This window comes from Sycon ciliatum, chromosome 4, assembly GCF_964019385.1.
Source record: "Sycon ciliatum chromosome 4, ocSycCili1.1, whole genome shotgun sequence".
NCBI lineage: Eukaryota > Metazoa > Porifera > Calcarea > Leucosolenida > Sycettidae > Sycon > Sycon ciliatum.
This window is the reverse complement of record NC_088646.1, coordinates 14,453,826-14,473,794: the sequence shown is the minus strand read 5'-3', so window position 1 is coordinate 14,473,794 and position 19,969 is coordinate 14,453,826. Positions and strand designations below refer to the sequence as shown.

Below are 19,969 nucleotides of genomic sequence, written 5' to 3'. Positions count from 1 at the left end.
AAGTGATGGTTTTCGCTGATCCGGGCTCATATGTGACTGTTTTTCTTGGTGCCCTTGTCTTTGTCCAGCTACACAATCAGATGAGGATGGTCATTTTCATTTTGTGAGCTGCGAACGGGCAGAAAGGTGAGAAAATGTCGGATTTTGACCATTTGTGCTCACCTTTGAATTTCAACGTACGTCTCTATAACATGAGCCAGCTGTAATGTCAGTGGTCGCATTGGTTTGATTTTTGGTTTGCTTATAGGGCGCTGGCACCCACATTCAGTGACCCAGAAAATTTGGCACTGCTGTGAATAGTTTAGTCGCAAAGTGAAGATTCACGGGTTAAACGCCCCAAACTTTGAGATAGGTTATTATTCAGCTTTAAGCAGCCCTGGGCGAATTCGTTAGAGAAATGTGACTGTTTTTCTTGGTGCCCTTGTCTGTGTCCAGCTACACAACGAGATGAGGATTGTCTTTGTCATTTTCTGAGCTGCGAGCGGGCATAAAGGTGAGTAAATGTCGGATTTTGACCAGTTGGTCTCACCTTCCATTTTCAACGCGCCTCTCTATAACATGAGCCAGCTGTAATGTCAGTGGTCACATTGGTTTGATTTTTGGTTTGCTTGTAGGGCGCTTGCACCCACATTCAGTGACCCAGAAAGTTTGGCACTGCTGTGAGTAGTTTAGTCGCAAAGTGAAGATTCACAGGTACCAAGCCCTAGACTTGGAGATAGGTTATCATTCAGCTTTCAGCAGCCCTGGGCGAGTTCTTTAGAGAAATGTGGGTCTTTTTGTGGGTGCACTTGTCTATGGCCAGCTACACAACGAAATGAGGATTGTCTTTGTCAATTTCTGACCTGCGAACGTGCAGAAAGGTGAAACAATGTCGGATTTTGACCATTTGTGCTCACCTTTGAATTTCAACGTACCTCTCTATAACATGAGCTAGCTGCAATGTCAGTGGTCACATTGGTTTGATTTTTGGTTTGCTTGTAGGGCGCTGGCACCCACACATTCAGTGACCCATAAAATTTGGCACTGCTGTGAATAGTTTAGTCGCAAAGTCAAGATTCACGGGTAAAAAGCCCCACACTTTGAGATAGGTTATTATTCATCTATCAGCAGCCCTGGGCGAGTTCTTTAGAGAAATGTGGCTCTTTTTCTTGGTGCCCTTGTCTATGTCCAGCTACACAACGAGCTGAGGATTGTCATTGTCAATTTCTGAGCTGCGAACGGGCAGAAAGGTGAGAAAATGTCGAATTTTGACCATTTGTGCTCACCTTCCAATTTCAATGTACCTCTCTATAACACGAGCCAGCTGTAATGTCAGTGGTCGCATTGGTTTGATTTTTGGTTTGCTTGTAGGGCGCTGGCAGCCACATTCAGTGACCCAGAAATTTTGGCACTGCTGTGAATAGTTTAGTCGCAAAGTGAAGATTCACGGTTACCAACCCCTAAACTTGGAGATAGGTTATTATTCGGCTTTCAGCAGCCCTGGCCGAGTTCTTTAGAGATACGTGGCTCTTCTCCTTGGTGCCCTTGTGTATGTTCAGCTACACAACGAGATGAGGATGGTCAGTTTCATTTTCTGAGCTGAGAATGGGCAGAAAGGTGAGAAAATGTCGGATTTTGACCATTTGTGCTCACCTTCCAATTTCAACGTACCTCTCTATAACATGAGCCAGCTGTAATGTCAGTGGTCACATTGGTTTGATTTTTGGTGTGCTTGTAGGGCGCTTGCACCCACATTCAGTGACCCAGAAAGTTTGGCACTGCTGTGAGTAGTTTAGTCGCAAAGTGAAGATTCACAGGTACCAAGCCCTAGGCTTGGAGATAGGTTATCATTCAGCTTTCAGCAGCCCTGGGCGAGTTCTTTAGAGAAATGTGGGTCTTTTTGTGGGTGCACTTGTCTATGTCCAGCTACACAACGAATTGAGGATTGTCTTTGTCAATTTCTGACCTGCGAACGTGCAGAAAGGTGAAACAATGTCGGATTTTGACCATTTGTGCTCACCTTTGAATTTCAACGTACCTCTCTATAACATGAGCTAGCTGTAATGTCAGTGGTCACATTGGTTTGATTTTTGGTTTGCTTGTAGGGCGCTGGCACCCACATTCAGTGACCCATAAAATTTGGCACTGCTGTGAATAGTTTAGTCGCAAAGTCAAGATTCACGGGTAAAAAGCCCCACACTTTGAGATAGGTTATTATTCATCTATCAGCAGCCCTGGGCGAGTTCTTTAGAGAAATGTGGCTCTTTTTCTTAATGCCCTTGTCTATGTCGAGCTACACAACGAGCTGAGGATGGTCATTGTCAATTTCTGAGCTGCGAACGGGCAGAAAGGTGAGAAAATGTCGAATTTTGACCATTTGTGCTCACCTTCCAATTTCAATGTACCTCTCTATAACACGAGCCAGCTGTAATGTCAGTGGTCGCATTGGTTTGATTTTTGGTTTGCTTGTAGGGCGCTGGCACCCACATTCAGTGACCCAGAAATTTTGGCACTGCTGTGAATAGTTTAGTCGCAAAGTGAAGATTCACGGTTACCAACCCCTAAACTTGGAGATAGGTTATTATTCGGCTTTCAGCAGCCCTGGGCGAGTTTTTTAGATATGTGACTGTTTTTCTTAGTGCCCTTGTTTAAGTCCAGCTACGCAACGAGATGAGGATGGTCATTTTCATTTTGTGAGCTGCGAACGGGCAGAAAGGTGAGAAAATGTCGAATTTTGACCAGTTGGTCTCACCTTCCAATTTCAACGTACCTCTCTATAACATGAGCCAGCTGTAATGTCAGTGGTCGCATTGGTTTGATTTTTGGTTTGTTTGTAGGGTGCTGACACCCACATTCAGTGACCCAGAAATGTTTGCACTGCTGTGAATAGTATAATCACAAAGGGAAGATTCACGGGTACCAAGCCCTAAACTTGGAGATAGGTTATTATTCAGCTTTCAGCAGCCCTGGGCGAGTTCTTTAGAGATATGTGACTGTTTTTCCTGATGCCTTTGTCTATGTCCAGCTACACAACCATATGAGGATGGTCATTGTCATTTTCTGAGCTGCGAACGGGCAGTAAGGTGAGAAAATGTCGGATTCGGACCATTTGTGCACGCCTTCCAATTTCAATGTACCTCTCTATAACATGAGCCAGCTGTAATGTCAGTGGTCGCATTGGTTTGATTTTTTGTTTGCTTGTAGGGCGCTGGCACCCACATTAATTGATCCAGAAATTTTGGCACTGCTGTGAATAGTTTAATCGCAAAGTGAAGATTCACGGGTAAAAAGCCCCAAACTTTGAGATAGGTTATTATTCAGCTTTCAGCAGCCCTGGGCGAGTTCTTTAGAGAAATGTGACTGTTTTTCTTGGTGCCCTTGTCTATGTCCAGCTACACAACGAGATGAAGATTGTCTTTGTCAATTTTTGAGCTGCGAACAGGCATAAAGGTGAGAAAATGTCGGATTTTGACCAGTTGGTCTCACCTTCTAATTTCAACGTACCTTTCTATAACATGAGCCAGCTGTAATGTCAGTAGTCGCATTGCTTCGATTTTTGGTTTGCTTGTAGGGCGCTGGCACCCACATTCAGTGACCCAGAAATTTTGGCACTGCTGTGAATAGTTTAACCGGAAAGTGAAGATTCACGGGTAGCAAGCCCTAAACTTGGAGATAGGGTATTATTCAGCTTTCAGCAGCCCTGGGCGAGTTCTTTAGAGATATGCGACTGTTTTTCTTGGTGCCCTTGTCTATGTCCAGCTACACAACGAGATGAGGATGGTCATTGTCATTTTCTGAGCTGCGAACGGGCAGAAAGGTGAGAAAATGTCTGATTTTGACCATTATTTTGTGCTCACCTTTGAATTTCAACGTACCTCTCTATAACATGAGCCAGCTGTAATATCAGTGGTCGCATTGGTTTGATTTTTGGTTTGCTTGTCGGGCGCTGGCACCCACATTCAGTGACCCAGAAATGTTGGCACTGCTGTGAGTAGTTTAATCGCAAAGTGAAGATCCACGGGTACCAAACCCTAAACTTGGAGATAGGTTATTATTCAGCTTATAGCAGCCCTGGGCGAGTTCTTTAGAGATATGCAACTGTTTTTCTTGGTGTCCTTGTCTATGTCCAGCTACACAACCAGATGAGGATGGTTATTGTAATTTTCTGAGCTGCGAACGGGCAGAAAGGTGAGAAAATGTCGGATTTTGACCAGTTGTTCTCGACTTTGAATTTCAACGTACCTATCTATAACATGAGCCAGCTGTAATGTCAGTGGTCGCATTGGTTTGATTTTTGGTTTGCTAGTAGGGTGCTGGCACCCACATTCAGTGACCCAGAAATGTTGGCACTGCTGTCAGTAGTTTAATCGCAAAGTGAAGATTCACGGTTACCAACACCTAAACTTGGAGATAGGTTAATATTCAGCTTTCACCAGCCCTGGGCAAGTTCTTTAGAGATATGCGACTGTTTTTCTTGGGGCCCTTGTCTATGTCCAGCTACACAACCAGATGAAAATGGGTATTGTCATTTTCTTAGCTGCGAACGAGCAGAAAGGTGAGAAAATGTCGGATTTTGACCATTTGGTCTCAACTTTGAATTTCAACGTACCTCTCTATAACATGAGCCAGCTGTAATTTCAGTGGTCGCATTGGTTTGATTTTTGGTTCGCTTGTAGGGTGCTGACACCCACATTCAGTGACCCAGAAATATTGGCACTGCTGTGAATAGTTTAATCACAAAGTGAAGATTCATGAGTACCAAGCCTTAAACTTGGAGATAGGTTATTATTCAGCTTTCAGCAGCCCTGGGCGAGTTCTTTAGAGATATGTGACTGTTTTATCTGGTGCCCTTGTCTATGTCCAGCTACACAACCATATGAGGATGGTCATTGTCATTTTCTGAGCTGCGAACGGGCAGTGAGGTGAGAAAATGTCGGATTTTGACCATTTGTGCTACCCTTCCAATTTCAATGTACCTCTCTATAACATGAGCCAGCTGTAATGTCAGTGGTCGCATTGGTTTGATTTTTGGTTTGCTTGTAGGGCGCTGGCACCCAAATTCAGTGATCCCGAAATTTTGGCACTACTGTGAATAGTTTAATCGCAAAGTGAAGATTCACGGGTAAAAAGCCCCAAACTTTGAGATAGATTATTATTCAGCTTTCAGCAGCCCTGGGCGAGTTCTTTAGAGAAATGTGACTGTTTTTCTTGGTGCCCTTGTCTATGTCCAGCTACACAACGAAATGAGGATTGTCTTTGTCAATTTCTGAGCTGCGAACAGGCATAAAGGTGGGAAAATGTCGGATTTTGACCTTCAAATTTCAACGTACCTCTCTATAACATGAGCCAGCTGTAATGTCAGTAGTCGCATTGGTTTGATTTTTGGTTTGCTTGTAGGGCGCTGGCGCCCACATTCAGTGACCCAGAAATGTTGGCACTGCTGTGAGTAGTTTAATCGCAAAGTGAAGATTCACGGTTACCAAGCCCTAAACTTGGAGATAGGTTATTATTCAGCTTTCAGCAGCATTGGGCGAGTTCTTTAGAGTTATGCGACTGTTTTTCTTGGTGCCCTTGTCTGTGTCCAGCTACACAACCAGATGAGGATGGTTATTGTCATTTTCTGAGCTGCGAACGGGCAGAAAGGTGAGAAAATGTCGGATTTTGACCATTTGGTCTCAACTTTGAATTTCAACGTACCTCTCTATAACATGAGCCAGCTGTAATGTCAGTGGTCGCATTGGTTTGATTTTTGGTTTGCTTGTAGGGCGCTGGCACCCACATTCAGTGACCCAGAAAGTTTTGGCACTGCAGTGAATAGTTTAGTCGCAAAGTGAAGATTCACGGGTAAAAAGCCCCAAACTTTGAGATAGGTTATTATTCATCTGTCAGCAGGCCTGGGCGAGTTCTTTAGAGAAATGTGGGTCTTTTTCTGGGTGCCCTTGTCTATGTCCAGCTACACAACGAGCTGAGGATTGTCATTGTCTATTTCAGAGCTGCAAACGGGCAGAAAGGTGAGAAAATGTCGGATTTTGACCATCTGTGCTCACCTTCCAATTCGTCAGGCGGAATTACTGGTCGGTCGGTGACACGCATTTTTCACAAAAATTTGCGTTTCACCTGCTCGGAGAGTATGCGTGCACTCGAGTCTCATCCTGAGCACGTTTTTTTCTTCTTTTTTTCAGCTCCAGTATAGCTGTATTTTTCAGCTGTCTTTTTCATTGCAAAGCCGTCCTCGATTGTTGTGTTCGTTGTTCAAACGAAGTGGACATTCAATCATGAAGGCAGAGGACATAGGAGCCTGATTGGATTTTCTCGTGGCATAGGACGGCCACACAGAGACACTTTGGGGTTTTCTGAATAAAAAATACCGTACGCACGATGATCAATTTGTGCGATATCAAATTGTTTGTGATCTACCACATCGAGCAGAACGGGATCCAAACACAAGCTTACCGACGGTTAGGCTGCCGACCTGACTGGACAAATGATACCTGGCTTCACCAGACGCCAGAAGTCGGACACCATGTCCTTTGCCGCGACGTCCATCTCCAAAAAGAACTCCATCTTCGTCGTGAAAAGGCTTGAAATACTCAATATTCAACCGAGATTCGCGGCCTCACCCTTTCTCAGATCGAATCATTTTTTGTTGTAGCAGTTGCAGGGCAGATCCCCGCCACTACTTCAACAGAAGATGGCTCCAAAGCATGCCTGGAACAAGCCATATCGAGGTTGCAAGCCACCCCTCTCAGCACTTTGTTTGAAGAAATTCGAAATTTCAATGGTGGAAGATATACTATGAAGCGAATTTCAAAAAGTATGTTTCGCGGAGCGATCGCTCAACCTACGTCATTCAAACTTTGCAGGATGGTTCAGACGTACATGCTAGGCATGGAACCACAGAAGATGATATCATAGCTGACACACAGAGTCACACACACAGCAGATTCGTGTGCACAGATACTAAATTAGTGGACGTCGTCATCTTCTTCCCGCTGATCTCAAATGTACTATGACGTGCTATTTCCCCTGACGTTGAACGTACCTCTCTATAACATGAGCCAGCTGTAATGTCAGTGGTCGCATTGGTTTGATTTTTGGTTTGCTTGTAGGGCGCTGGCACCCACATTCAGTGACCCAGAAAATTTGGCACTGCTGTGAATAGTTTAGTCGCAAAGTGAAGATTCACGGGTACCAAGCCCTAAACTTGGAGAGAGGTCATTATTCAGCTTTCAGCAGCCCTGGGCGACTTCTTTAGAGAAATGTGACTGTTTTTCTTGGTGCTCTTGCCTATGTCCAGCTACACAACGAGATGAGGATTGTCTTTGTCAATTTCTGAGCTGCGAACAAGCATAAAGGTGAGAAAATGTCGGATTTTGACCATTTGTGCTCACCTTCCAATTTCAACGTACCTCTCTATAACATGAGCCAGCTGTAATGTCAGTGGTCACATTGGTTTGATTTTTGGCTTGCTTGTAGGGCGCTGGCACCCACATTCAGTGACTCAGAAATTTTGGCACTGCTGTGAATAATTTAGTCGCAAAGTGAAGATTCACGGGTACCAAGCCCTAAACTTGGAGATTGGTTAGAATTCAGCTTTCAGCAGCCCTGGGCGAGTTCTTTAGAGATACGTGACTGTTTTTCTTGGTGCCCTTGTCTATGTCCATCTATACAACGAGATGAGGATGGTCATTTTCATTTTGTGAGCTGCGAACGGGCAGAAAGATGAGAAAATGTCGGATTTTAACCATTTGTGCTCACCTTCCAATTTCAACGTACCTCTCTATAACATGAGCCAGCTGTAATGTTAGTGGTCGCATTGATATGATTTTTGGTTTGCTTGCAGGGCGCTGGCACCCACATTCAGTGACCCATAAAATTTGGCACTCCTGTGAATAGTTTAGTCGCAAAGTGAAGATTCACGGGTAAAAAGCCCCGAACTTTGAGAAAGGTTATTATTCAGCTTTCAGCAGCCCTGGGCGAATTCTTTAGAGAAATGTGACTGTTTTTCTTGGTCCCCTTGTCTATGTCCAGCTACACAACAAGATGAGGATTGACTTTGTCAATTTCTGAGCTTCGAACAGGCATAAAGGTGAGAAAATGTCGGATTTTGACCAGTTGGTCTCGATTTCCAATTTCAACGTACGTCTCTATAACATGAGTCAGCTGTAATGTCAGTGGTCGCATTGGTTTGATTTTTGGTTTGCTTGTAGAGCGCTGGCACCCACATTCAGTGACCCAGAAATTTTGGCACTGCTGTGAATAGTTTAGTCGCAAAGTGAATATCCACGGGTACTAAGCACTAAACTTGGAGATAGGTTATTATTCAGCTTTAAGCAGCCCTGGGCGAGTTCTTTAGAGATATGTGACTGTTTTTCTTGGTGCCCTTGTCTATGTCTAACTACAGAACGAGATGAGGATTGTCTTTGTCAATTTCTGAGCTGCGAACAAGCATAAAGGTGAGAAAATGTCGGATTTTGACAATTTGCGCTCACCTTCCAATTTCAACGTACCTCTTTATAACATGAGCCAGCTGTAATGTCAGTGGTCGCATTGGTTTGATTTTTGGTTTGCTTGTAGGGCGTTGGCACCCTCATTCAGTGACCCAGAAATGTTGGCACTGCTGTGAATAGTTAAGTCGCAAAGTGAAGATTCACGGGTACCAAGCCCTAAACTTGGAGATAGGTTATTATTCAGCTTTCAGCAGCCCTGGGCGAGTTCTTTAGAGATACGTGACTGTTCTTCTTGGTGCCCTTGTCTATGTCCAGCTACACAACCAGATGAGGATGGTCATTGTCATTTTCTGAGCTGCGAACGGCCATAAAGGTGAGAAAATGTCGGATTTTGACCATTTGTGCTCACCTTCCAATTTCAACTTACCTCTCTATCATGAGCCAGCTGTAATGTCAGTGGTCGCATTGGTTTGATTTTTGGTTTGCTTGTAGGGCGCTGGCACCCACATTCAGTGACCCAGAAATTTTGGCACTGCTGTGAATAGTTAAGTCGCAAAGTGAAGATTCACGGGTACCAAGCCCTAAACTTGGAGATAGGTTATCATTCAGCTTTCAGCAGTCTGGGTGAGTTCTTTAGAGATACGTGACTGTTTTTCTTGGTGCCCTTGTCTATGTCCAGCTACACAACGAGATGAGGATGGTTATTTTCATTTTGTGAGCCAGCTGTAATGTTAGTGGTAGCATTGATATGATTTTTGGTTTGCTTGTAGGGTGCTGGCATCCACATTCAGTGACCCATGAAATTTGGCAATGCTGTGAATAGTTTAGTCGCAAAATGAAGATTCACGGGTAGAAAGCCCCAAACTTTGAGATAGGTTATTATTCAGCTTTCAGCAGCCCTGGGCGAGTTCTTTAGAGAAATGTGACTGTTTTTCTTGGTGCCCTTGTCTATGTCCAGCTACACAACAAGATGAGGATTGTCTTTGTCAATTTCTGAGCTTCGAACAGGCATAAAGGTGAGAAAATGTCGGATTTTGACCAGTTGGTCTCACCTTCCAATTTCAACGTACCTCTCTATACCATGATCTAGCTGTAATGTCAGTGGTCGCATTGGTTTGATTTTTGGTTTGCTTGTAGGGCGCTGACACCCACATTCAGTGACCCAGAAATTTTGGCACTGCTGTGAATAGTTGAATCGCAAAGTGAAGATTCACGGGTACCAAGCCCTAAATTTGGAGATAGGTCATTATTCAGCTTTCAGCAGCCCTGGGCGAGTTCTTTAGAGATATGTGAGCCCCGGCCAGCGAAAACCAGCACTTGTGTACTTGATATCAATCATCAAAATGTGACGTCAAAGTTTGGGACGCGCCGTGAGCTGGCTTTTGAAGATTCTTTTTCGATCGAGTGGGCGTCTTTGTTGTCAAAGGAGTTTCAAGTGTCTTCAAATGTCTCCGGTCAATTGATTTTAGCGCTAGGTGAGAGCTCGTCACACCGAGGTTGAGTTTAGACACAGCGATGGCGACAGGTGTCGCGACAAAGACTTAGGTCCAGAGTTGTCAGCGTGAGACTCCCTGTACGAAGCGGCGCTGAAAGTTAGTTCGCGATCGGAATTATTTCTTTGGTGGCGATCTCGCTGAGTTTGTCCAGCAGTGGCGAGTCTAATATGCATAGCAACGAAGAGCCCTCATAAAATCGACACTGGATACTGGTGGCGACTGTGATGTTGCAGGCCTCCTGGTTAATACTATATTATAGTATTGTACTATTATAGTATCTTGTACGATATTTATATGTGTATCTGTTTTGTTCCCTTTCTCTGTGCTTTATGTTCCTGGTTCTTGGTCTTTAGTTTGGTCTTTGTTAGTGCTTTGGTTTGACCAGTACTGTAATAATAATAATGTCCCAGAACATTACATTGGCGACGAAGATGAACTAGATTTAATAGTTATAGTCATATAGATGACCTGAGTAGGCCTCAGTGACAATGGCGCTCACAGGCGTAGGCCCGGCTTTGGAGCCGTTCGATCTCGAGGGTCCTGCCCATGAAGTTTCTGCAAGATGGCGCAGGTGGAAGAGATCATTCCAGTACTATGTGGATGGGCAGAACATAACATCCGCGAAGAGGCAGAGGAGTCTGTTGCTGTACTTGGCTGGTATGCCAGTACAGGAGAAATTCGAAACGCTAACAGAAGATGAGGATACCGACAATTTATTCGAGCGAGCTGTGAGTGCTTTGGACAAGGCTTTCGAGTTCGTGGCCAACAAGAGGTTCGAACGTTATAAGCTTCGTCAGATGTCACAACGGACTGGTGAAACAGTATCTCAGTTTTCGACCCGTTTGCTTGGGCAAGGCAAATACTGTGACTATGGCACCGACATGGAGGATCATGTATGCGACCAACTGCTCATAGGGATATCGGACAATCGCCTGAGAAAGAAATTGTTAGAAGTCGACGACCTCACTTTGGCGGTGGCCTTGAAAAAAGGTCGCGAGTATGAAACAACGGAGCAGCACGCACGTGATATGTCAACATCGACAAGTGCAAGTCACAGTGCAAGCCATGATGGGCATGGGTCCAGTTCGTACGGTACGGGTGAAGCTGCACCAGGAAGTGTGAATGCTGTGCACGGCGTACCCCAGCAAGAGTGTCACAACTGCGGAAAAGTTGGCCACTTCGCCCGCGACCGGAACTGTCCTGCACGTGGCCAAAGGTGTAGAAAGTGTGGCATAAACGGTCACTTCGCATCCAAATGCAACGGAGGTGACAAACAGCGTACAGGCAACACGCGTCACGCTCCCAAGTCGTCGGGAAAGGCAAGTTTGTACAGAAAAGAAAATCACTCGGCAAATCAAATTCAAGATGTAGACGATTTTGTGTTTGGAGTGCGAGGAAGTAATTTGACACAGGCCTCTATCGATGTCAGCCTCAATGGTGTGTCGACGCGAGTGCTAGTCGATTCTGGAGCATCATGCAACTTGTTGGGAGAATCGACTTTGGGCCAGCTGCAATTGCAAGGCCTCGGTGTCACTTTGACGAAGTGCACCAGGAAGCTTTTCGCGTATGGAGCACACCAGCTGAATGTCGTCGGCAAGTTTACTGCAATTTTCCAATGCGGCTCAGAGCGCACTGAGGACGAAGTGATCGTCGTCAGAGGAGATGGAGAGTTCTTGCTGGGACGTAGTACTGCACTCAAGTTGAAGGCCTTGGTGCTACCTGACGTGAATCAAGTTGGCAGCGCCACAGCTAGCCCCAGTATCAACGATGAAATCAAGAATGAGTATCCTGGTGTGTTCAGTGGTGTGGGCAAGTTAATTGGCTACCAAGCACGTCTTCATGTAGACTCTGAAGTTCCACCTGTGGCCCAACGCCAGCGTAGGATACCATATGCGTATGAAACCAAGGTGGATGAAAAACTTCAGGAGTTACAGCAATCAGGAATTATTGAAGAAGCTGTGGGCCCGACGCCGTGGGTAAGCCCAATTGTGATAGCACCAAAGAAGCATGGCGACATCCGTTTGTGCGTGGATTTACGCCGGGTCAATGAAGCCATCGTCCGAGAACGACATCCGATGCCAACAACAGAGGAGTTGCTGCATGAAGTCAATGGCAGCACGGTGTTTTCGAAGATTGACCTGAAGTGGGGATTTCACCAAGTAGAGTTGGAAGAAGAGTCCCGCTACCTGACAACTTTTGCTGCAAATGGGAAGTTGTACCGGTTTCGTCGACTGCCATTTGGTATAAGTTCAGCACCAGAGCTGTACCAGAAGATCATCAGCGATGTGATCAAGGATTTGGCCGGTTGCAGAAACGGAGCTGATGATATCTTGCTACATGCGGACTCACTGAACCAGCATGATGTGAGGGTTCATGCATTGATGAATCGCTTGCAGCAGGTCAACCTCACAGTCAACCCAGCAAAGTGTGAGTTCGCTAAGAGCTCCATTGAGTTCTTCGGCTTGCAGATATCTGACAAGGGCATACAGCCAACTCCGGAAAGGATACGATCCTTGGCAGAAGCATCCAGGCCGAGCAATGCGTCGGAAGTAAGAAGCTTCCTCGGTACAGCCGGTTTCAGTGCAAAATTCATCCCTGATTTTGCTACAGTTGCTGAGCCACTGCGTCGCCTCACGGTCAAGGGAGCTCAGTTCAAGTGGACTACAGAGCAACAGCAAGCGTTCGACCACCTGAAGCGACTACTGGTGTCCAGCTCAACACTGGCATACTATGATGCTGAAGCGCCGATCGAGTTAGTGACAGATGCCAGTCCAGTTGGGCTCGGAGCTGTGCTTGTCCAGAAGCAGGATGGTGTTTGGCGGCCAGTTGCGTATGCGAGCAGATCACTGTCAGCGGTAGAGCGGAGGTACTCGCAGACCGAGCGAGAGGCTCTTGGTATTGTCTGGGCGTGTGAACGATTTCACACCTATCTGCTAGGCAGGGAGTTTACACTCTGCACCGACCACAAGCCGCTGGAAGTGATTTATTCGGCAAGATCCAAGCCCAGTGCCAGGATCGAGAGATGGGTCCTGCGCCTACAGCCGTACAGCTATCGAGTCAAGCACATTCCTGGAAAGACGAACATCGCTGACGCTTTATCTCGCCTGCCCGTTGCAGCGGCGGATCCAGGAATCAGCAGTGATGAAGAGTCGGTTAGACTTATCACTCAGACAGCAGCACCCATCGCTATCGGTATCAGAACGATTGAACGTAGCTCAGCTGAAGATGAAGAGCTATCTGCTGTTCGCAAGTGCCTTCATGACGGATCTTGGGATGGTCTGCCAGCAGCATACCGTCAGGTCTGAGGAGAATTGACTGTTGTTGGCAAGGTGGTGCTCAGAGGTCAACGCATTGTTATCCCTACAGAGTTGCGACACCAGACCGTGCAGTTGGCACATGAGGGCCACCAGGGCATCGTGAAGACGAAAGAGCGTCTACGGTCCAAGGTTTGGTGGCCAGGCATGGATAGCGAGGCCGAGAAGCTCTGCAAGTCGTGTCATGCCTGCCAAGTGGTTGCAGCGCCAGCCAATGCACCGCCAGTCAAGTCCACTCCTCTTCCAGATGCGCCATGGCAGCATTTGGCTGTTGACTTGCTGGGTCCACTACCGTCTGGCGAGCACATTGTGGTGCTCGTGGATTACTACAGTCGATATTTCGAAGTAGATGTGGTCAAGTCAACATCAGCTGAAGCTGTGATTCCGATGATTGAAGCCCAGTTCAGCCGACACGGTATCCCGACGAGTTTGCGTACGGATAATGGCCCACCTTTCAACTCGGAAGGGTTTGCGAAGTTTCTACATGAGTGTGGTGTTCAACAGCTTCGTACTACACCACTGTGGCCGAGAGCTAACGGTGAAGTTGAGCGACAAAATCGATCCCTGATGAAAGTGATCCGTGCTGCATATGCGGAAGGAAAGACGTGGAAGCGGGAGGTTCAACGATTCTTGATGGCATACCGCTCAACGCCACATAGCACCACCGGAGTTGCTCCAGCTGAGTTATTGTTTGGGCGCAAAGTGCACTGCAAGTTACCAGCCCTCGGTGAACCAGCGACAAACGAGGCCGTCAGAGATCGTGACAGCGAGCGTAAGCAGAGTATGCGTGACTCTGCAGATGACGCCAACCATGCCACAAGCCAGTCAACGCAGATAGGTGACTCAGTACTGCTAAAGCGTTCGGAGACACGGTCGAAGGTCGACACACCATTCCATCACCAACCTCATGTGGTGGTTAGTCGGAATGGGGACCAAGTAGTGGTTCAGGCACCGGATGGGAAGCTTGTGCGGAGGAACGTACAGTTCACCAAACCATTCCGGCAGCAGCATCCAGCTGAACCTAGCCCCGAAGTGCAAGAGGCACCCCAGCATCGTGCGGAGCCCCGCAGGTCAGACAGGTTAAGCGTGAAATGCTAAGTAACCTGTCCGGCCCTTGTTCTGTTCTGCATTGACTAGGCTGTGTGACAGTTGTGTTTGACTGGTCGTTCGGCTAACAATGTATGAGCTTGCATTATACTGTATATTTACATATTTTATGACATGGATTGATAGAACGCTTTTGGTTATTCGTCGCGTTTTGGACAGCCTATTTTGGTTTATTTAGTTTGTTGAAATGCTACGTTGAAGTTTGCTATGGTCAGTATTTCTATGGACTGTAGTTGTAGACTTTCGAGAAAAGGAGGAATGTGATGTTGCAGGCCTCCTGGTTAATACTATATTATAGTATTGTACTATTATAGTATCTTGTACGATATTTATATGTGTATCTGTTTTGTTCCCTTTCTCTGTGCTTTATGTTCCTGGTTCTTGGTCTTTAGTTTGGTCTTTGTTAGTGCTTTGGTTTGACCAGTACTGTAATAATAATAATGTCCCAGAACATTACAGCGACGATAGTCAGTGCTGGAGTAATAGCGACTGCAAGGAGAAGCTGAATGCCGACCCGCTGAGCGATCCGTATTTCTACATCGACAACAATGATGTTGCAGACGCTGATGGAGGGATTCTCACGGTACAAAACAGAGACTGCAAGCGTAGTATTATCAGTACTCTACCTTGCCAGACGATGCCAAGCTGGCTGCTGCCTGTGCTGAGAAAGGGGATCCCTAAAAACTCAAACCAGCTGAACGCTTTGGGGCAACATCTTCACGTGCTACAAAACGCGAGTATTCGCTCATATCATTGAAATACAATTATGCTGAAATCATGGTCTGAGTGAAAGTGTGCAAGGGAGTGGATGTCAGTGGTATTGGTTAGTACATCTATCAGTATGGCAAGCTTTCAGACAACGCTCAAACTGCCAGCACAGAGGTCCCTGAACACAATTTGGAAGGCCAGCCACCAATCATCGTTTTGCACTCTGGTGTTGTAAGGAAGGTAGTGATGTATACGGAATATCGTCACACTTCTGAACTACTCATGCCTGCAGCACCAAGAGGGCAAGCCTGACTTGCATTCTATTTACTTACATGTACCTGTTCCACATCACAATCAGAAACTGTAGGATCAACTTGCATGGAGTCACTAGGCATGGATGCTGCGCAAACTGTACTGAATCTTGACCTGTGTGACTTCAAACTCTGTTTTCCATGCTTTCGTTTATCAGATTGTCACCAAACTTGATAACTTGAATGATTAATAGTGTAGAAACAATTTCGAGGGAAAAAAATAATTTTTGAAAAAATTACACATGTTCAGGTTTCTGCTGGCTGGGGCTCATGTGACTGTTTTTCTTGGTGCCCTTGTCTATGTCCAGCTACACAACCAGATGAGGATGGTCATTGTCATTTTCTGAGCTGCGAACGGGCATAAAGGTGAGAAAATGTCGGATTTTGACCATTTGTGCTCACCTTCCAATTTCAACGTACCTCTCTATAACATGAGCCAGCTGTAATGTCAGTGCTCACATTGGTTTGATTTTTGGTTTGCTTGTAGGGCGCTGGCACCCACATTCAGTGACCCAGAAATGTTGGCACTGCTGTGAATAGTTAACCCTTTATGTACTGAAAAATGTACGCAGACTGAATTTGATCTCGACTCGCCTCAAATTCCATATTTCTCCGGGTCATAACTTTGGTCTCCTTTTGACGATTTTTTCAATCTTGAGCTTCCTGGAAAGCTCGTCGCAGGAGGAACACATTGAGCCCACACTTGCCACCACGAAGGTCAAAACTCCAGCGCTACAACCCAGCGTCTTAGTTGCAACGCCAATATTCCAACAGAAGTCGTCTTGTATCAGCCATTTCGCTCTCCTTGCTTGTAACAACTGATTTTTACTTCCAAAAGATTTCACAATCTGCCACGAGTCCGTTTGCCATTTTGAATGTGTTTCTACGTCACTGGATGCCGAGAAAGATGGGGAAATCCCTCATTCAAATCTGCGCACGCGGCTACTGAGCGACAATTGCCGCGATTTGACTTTCGAACTTCGTAACTCTGGAACCGCACATAGAAGTGTTTCTGCGATCGTTTCAATGAACAGCTGGGGGTTTTCTCTTCGACCTACATAATTTAGGTTTTGGAAATAACCCAGAAATGACTGAGATATGATCGATTGAAAACTTGAAAAGTTTCGATCCCAGGGGATCGAAAGTTGTACAGTCCGTACACAAAGGGTTAAGTCGCAAAGTGAAGATTCACGGGGACCAAGCCCTAAACTTGGAGATAGGTTATTATTCAGCTTTCAGCAGCCCTGGGCGAGTTCTTTAGAGATACGTGACTGTTTTTCTTGGTGCCCTTGTCTATGTCCAGCTACACAACCAGATGAGGATGGTCATTGTCATTTTCTGAGCTGCGAACGGGCATAAAGGTGAGAAAATGTCGGATTTTGACCATTTGTGCTCACCTTCCAATTTCGACGTACCTCTCTATACATGAGCCAGCTGTAATGTCAGTGGTCGCATTGGTTTGATTTTTGGTTTGCTTGTAGCGCGCTGGCACCCACATTCAGTGACCCAGACATTTTGGCACTGCTGTGAATAGTTAAGTCGCAAAGTGAAGATTCACGGGTACCAAGCCCTAAACTTGGAGATAGGTTATTATTCAGATTTCAGCAGCCCTGGGCGAGTTCTTTAGAGATACGTGACTGTTTTTCTTGGTGCCCTTGTCTATGTCCAGCTACACAACCAGATGAGGATGGTCATTTTCATTTTGTGAGCTGCGAACGGGCATAAAGGTGAGAAAATGTCGGATTTGGACCATTTGTGCTCACCTTTGAGGTCGCATTGATATGATTTTTGGTTTGCTTGTAGGGCGCTGGCATCCACATTCAGTGACCCATGAAATTTGGCACTGCTGTGAATAGTTTAGTCGCAAAGTTAAGATTCACGGGTAAAAAGCCCCAAACTTTGAGATAGGTTATTATTCAGCTTTCAGCAGCCCTGGGCGAGTTCTTTAGAGAAATGTGACTGTTCTTCTTTGTGCCCTTGTCTATGTCCAGCTACACAACAAGATGAGGATTGTCTTTGTCAATTTCTGAGCTTCGAACAGGCATGAAGGTGAGAAAATGTCGGCTCAGAAAATGATAATGACCATCCTCATCCTGTTGTGTAGCTGGACATAGAAAATAGCACCATGAAAAAGAGCCACATTTCTCTAAAGAACTCGCCCCGGGCTGCTGAAAGCTGAAAAAGAACCTATCTAGAAGTTTGGGGCTTTTTACCCGTGAATCTTCACTTTGCGACTAAACTATTCACAGCACTGCCAAATTTTCTGGTTCACTGAATGCGGGTGCCAGCGCCCTACAAGCAAACCAAAAATCAAACCAATGCGATCACTGAAATTACAGCTGGGTCATGTTATAGAGAGGTACGTTGAAATTGAAAGGTCCGACATTTTCTCACCTTTCTGCCCGTTCGCAGCTAAGTAAATGACAATGACCATCCTCATCTCGTTGTGTAGCTGGACATAGACAAGAGCACCATGAAAAAGAGCCACATTTCTCCAAAGAACTCACCCAGGGCTGCTGAAAGCTGAAAAAGAACCTATCTAGAAGTTTGGGGCTTTTTACCCGTGAATCTTCACTTTGCGACTAAACTATTCACAGCATTGCCAAATGTTCTGGGTCACTGAATGCGGGTGCCAGCGCCCTACAAGTTAACCAAAAATGAAACCAATGCGACCACTGAAATTACAGCTGGGTTATGTTATAGAGAGGTACGTTGAAATTGAAAGGTCAGCACAAATGGTCAAAATCCGACATTTTCTCACCTTTCTACCTGTTCGCAGCTCAGAAAATGACAATGACCATCCTCAACTCGTTGTGTAGCTGTACATAGACAAGAGCACCAAGAAAAAGACCCACATTTCTCTAAAGAACTCGCCCAGGGCTGCTGAAAGCTGAAAAAGAACCTATCTCGAAGTTTGGGGCTTTTTACCCGTGAATCTTCACTTTGCGACTAAACTATTCACAGCAGTGCCAAATTTTTAGGGTCACTGATTGTGGGTGCCAGCGCCCTACAAGCAAACCAAAAATGCAACCAATGCGACGACTGTTGTTACAGCTGGGTCATGTTATAGAGAGGTACGTTGAAATTGAAAGGCCAGCACAAATGGTCAAAATCCGACATTTTCTCACCTTTCTGCCCGTTTGCAGCTTAGAAAATGACAATGACCATCCTCATCTCGTTGGTTAGCTGGACATAGACAAGAGCACCATGAAAAACACTAACATTTCTCTAAAGAACTCGCCCAAGGCTGCTGAAAGCTGAAAAAGAACCTATCTAGAAGTTTGGGGCTTTTTACCCGTGAATCTTCACTTTGCGACTAAACTATTCACAGCAGTGCCAAATTCTCTGGGTCACTGAATGCGGGTGCCAGCGCCCTACAAGCGAACCAAAAATGAAACCAGTGCGACCACTGAAATTACAGCTGGGTCATGTTATAGAGAGGTACGTTGAAATTGAAAGGTCAGCCCAAATGGTCAAAATCCGACATTTTCTCACCTTTCTGCCCGTTCGCAGCTCAGAAAATGACAATGACCATCCTCATCTCGTTGTGTTGCTGGACATAGACAAGAGCACCATGAAAAAGACCCACATTTTTTTTAAAGAACTCGCCCAGGGCTGCTGAAAGCTGAAAAAGAACCTATCTAGAAGTTTGGGGCTTTTTACCCATGAATCTTCACTTTTCGACTAAACTATTCACAGCAGTGCCAAATTTTTAGGATCACTGATTGTGGGTGCCAGCGCCCTACAAGCAAACCAAAAATCAAACTTATGCGACCACTAAAATTACAGCTGGGTCATGTTATAGAGAGGTACGTTGAAATTGAAAGGTCAGCACAAATGGTCAAAATCCGACATTTTCTCAACTTTCTGCCCGTTTGCAGCTTAGAAAATGACAATGACCATCCTCATCTCGTTGGTTAGCTGGATATAGACAAGAGCACCATGAAAAACACTAACATTTCTCTAAAGAACTCGCCCAGGGCTGCTGTAAGCTGAAAAAGAACCTATCTAGAAGTTTGGGGCTTTTTACCCGTGAATCTTCACTTTGCGACTAAACTATTCACAGCAGTGCCAAATTTTCTGGTTAACTGAATGCGGGTGCCAGCGCCCTACAAGCGAACCAAAAATGAAACCAATGCGACTACTGAAATTACAGCTGGGTCATGTTATAGAGAGGTACGTTGAAATTGAAAGGTCAGCACAAATGGTCAAAATCCGACATTTTCTCACCTTTCTGCCCGTTCGCAGCTCAGAAAATGACAATGACCATCCTCATCTCGTTGTGTAGCTGGACATAGACAAGAGCACCAAGAAAAAGACCCACATTTCTCTAAAGAACTCGCCCAGGGCTGCTGAAAGCTGAAAAAGAACCTATCTTGAAGTTTGGGGCTTTTTACCCGTGAATCTTCACTTTGCGACTAAACTATTCACAGCAGTGCCAAATTTTTAGGGTCACTGATTGTGGGTGCCAGCGCCCTACAAGCAAACCAAAAATGAAACCAATGTGACCGCTGACATTACAGCTGGGTCATGTTATAAAGAGGTACGTTGAAATTGAAAGGTCAGCACAAATGGTCAAAATCCGACATTTTCTCACCTTTCTG

General features: G+C 45.6%; 1 long non-coding RNA gene across 2 annotated transcripts; it reads left to right on the top strand.

Moving 5' to 3' along the window:
• Positions 1-66: 66 nt before the first annotated feature.
• Positions 67-17,092, top strand: LOC135813622 (uncharacterized). 2 transcript variants are annotated; one of them, XR_010553048.1, is made up of 9 exons: positions 67-126; positions 2,638-2,695; positions 3,005-3,062; positions 3,739-3,796; positions 5,565-5,622; positions 8,745-8,802; positions 15,674-15,731; positions 16,669-16,726; positions 17,035-17,092. It is a non-coding gene; the product is annotated as an uncharacterized LOC135813622 (long non-coding RNA). The 2 variants fall into 2 exon arrangements; XR_010553049.1 differs by lacking the exons at positions 67-126; positions 2,638-2,695; positions 3,005-3,062; ... (1 more) ...; positions 5,565-5,622; positions 8,745-8,802 and adding an exon at positions 9,386-9,445.
• The last annotated feature ends 2,877 nt before the right edge of the window (positions 17,093-19,969 follow it).